Here is a 2916-nt window from a genome sequence, read left to right as displayed (position 1 = left end):
CACTCTTAAGAACCTTCTTTATTGATCATAAGTGTCAACATCTGAAGTCCCACAGCTATCAGGGAGGGATGGATCTCTCCATTCTCATGGGGACTGGGCATCAAATTACTTCCCAGTAAGACTGAGATTCAAAGGCAATTATACACTCACTGTTCCCTGTATTTCCAATTCTGTGAATTATAACTTCATCATGCATATATTACCCACTGTGAATGCTTGCTGTCAAATATTTAGTTATCTCTAAATTATACTCTGTGGATAAGAGTGTTGAACAAATTAATGGGATAAACATTAATTTGTCTGTAATATCTCCCAGGACATATAAACATGGTATAAGGGAGATTAAAGCAATTGGAAATCTTGCACCCAAATCCCATGGTGGAGACTGCTGAATACCCAGGAATGCAGATGATCCTGAGACCACAGGACAGAAAGCCATTTCTGCCCAACTCTGCCCACATCTCTGGCCCAATATTAATCTGCATGCTGCCTCTGGAAACAGGAATAGAGGAGCAGTCAGCAGCAGGAAACTGCTAGGTCCAGCCTGGGCCCAGAACCGACCCGGGCCCTGAGCATATTTGAGGAAAATCAGAGGCATACAATTCTGTTTCCTTATTGTGGCATTTTTTATTTGAAGCTCTAAACACCATTTTGTTGTTGTTGAATTTTAATTGGATATTTTTCATTTCGAATTCAAATGTTATTACTTCCTTGTTTTCCAGAAATAAGTCTGAATACCATCGCCCTCCCCCTCTTCTATAAAGGTATTCCCTTCACCAGCCATCCACTTTCCCAGCCTAGGCAGGACCAAGGGCTGCTCACTCCATTTGTGCCCAAGAAGACCATCCTCTGATACACATGCAGATGGGGCCATGGCACAGTCCCTGTATAGTGATTGGGTAGTGGTTTAGTCTCTGGGATCTCTGCTTGGCAGCCATGGTTGTTCTTATGGGGTTGCAGGTCCCTTCAGCTCTTTCAATCTTTCTGTAATTCCTCCAACTGATGTCCAGTTCTCAGTTCAATGGTTTGCTGCTAACATTCGCCACTGTATTTGACATGATCTGGCTGTGCCTCTCAGGAGACATCTACATCCAGTTCCTGTCAGCCTGCACCTCTTAGCTTCATCCACCTTATCTAGTTTGAAGGCTGTATGTGTATAGGCCACTCGTGGGGTAGACTCTGAATGGCCATTCCTCCAGGCTCTGTTGTAAACTTTGCCTCCCTATCCCTTCAATAGGGATTCTTCTTCTCCTTTAAAGGAAAGAGTGAAGCTTCTATTAGTTTGATTGTATCTGGTTTTATGTAGAAGTCCTTGATCCACCTGGACTTAAGCTTTGTAGAGGGCAATAAGCAGGGGATGATTTGTACTCCTCCATATGCTGACCTCCTGTGGAACCAGCACCATTTGCTGAAAATGCTATCTTTTTTCCACTGGATGCTTTGGTCTCCTTTGTTGAAAATCAAGTGCCCATAGGTGTGTGGGTTCATTTCTGGGTCTGCAGTTCTATTCCACTGGTCTATCTTCCTGTCTCAATACCAATACCATACAGTTTTCATCACTCATGCTCTGTAAACTGCTTGAGTTCAGGGATGGTGATTCCCAGGGAAGTCCTTTATTGTTGAGGATAGTTTTAGCTATCCTGCCTTACTTGTTATTCCAAATGAATTTGCAAATAATTTCTTCTAACACTATGAACAATTGATTTGGTATTTTGATGGGGATTGCATTGAATCTGTACGTCACTTTTGGAAAAATGGCCATTTTTACTCTCTTCATCCTGCCAAGCCATGAGCATGGGAGATCTTTCCATCTTCTGAGACCTTCAATATCTTTCTTCAGACACTGGAAGTTCTTGTCACACAGACCTTTCACATGCTTCATAAAAGTCACACTGAGGTATTTTTATATAATTTGAGACTATTATGAAAGGTGTCATTTCCCGAATTTCTTTCTCAGCTTGTTTATCTTTTGTGTAGAGGAAGGCTACTGATTTGTGTGAGTTAATTTTATACCCAGCCACTTTGTCGAAGTTGTTTATCAGGCTTAGGAGTTCTCTGGTGTAACTTTTGGGGTGTCTCATGTATACAATCCTATCCTCTGCAATAGTGATATTTTGACTTCTTCCTTTCCAATCTGTATCCCTTTGACCTCCTCTTGTTGTCTGATTGCTCTGGCTAATGCTGGGGACAACATACAACCAGCAGAGGGCCAGGATGGAGACATCTCAGAAGCCTGCAGCAGCTCCTTGTAAAGTAGGGTGACTTCTGGAACCCTGAGAAGCAGGAGACACATCTCTCCACGGGACCCACCATCTGAAATAAGAGGCTGCCTGCAGCAGTCCGGGAGGGAGACATCTCAGTAGCCCGCAGTAGCTCTTTGTAAAAACTGGTTGTTTCCATTTCCCTAACCTTATCACTGGACAAGGGCTGTATAGATTTCATTAGTGTGTGACTGCCTATCAGTTGGCCTTGGTGTGCACAATTATTCTATTATATTTGACTTTCCTACTTCTTTCTCCTTCTGCTCTGGTGAATTCTGTGAAACTAGATGTTCCTTGATGTTATGATTTTAGACAATTGGAAATTGATGCATAGGGGCACAGCACAGCACAGCTCTAACTGCCCTGGTGAATATTGTGTATTCTCATCTTGGAAAAAATGTAATAACTGCACAATTGTAGTTCCAGATTAAGGTTTGACTTGCAAAGACAGCTTGAAGAAAATAAGAGAAAATGAATTAGAGCCAACATTGGGACCCTAAGAAAGGAAAAAGTTATTGAATTTAGGAAATAAGTTTTACATAATATTACAGACTGGTTAAGGAAGTATAGAATATGTAAAATAATATACAAGTAAACTAGGTCAAACTACTGGAACTCTTATGAGAGTCATTGTGTGCAAAGAACCTTGATTCTT

The sequence above is a fragment of the Rattus norvegicus genome, chromosome 9, assembly GCF_021556685.1.
Source record: "Rattus norvegicus strain SHRSP/BbbUtx chromosome 9, alternate assembly SHRSP_T2T, whole genome shotgun sequence".
Lineage (NCBI taxonomy): Eukaryota > Metazoa > Chordata > Mammalia > Rodentia > Muridae > Rattus > Rattus norvegicus.
This window is presented reverse-complemented; position numbering follows the sequence as displayed.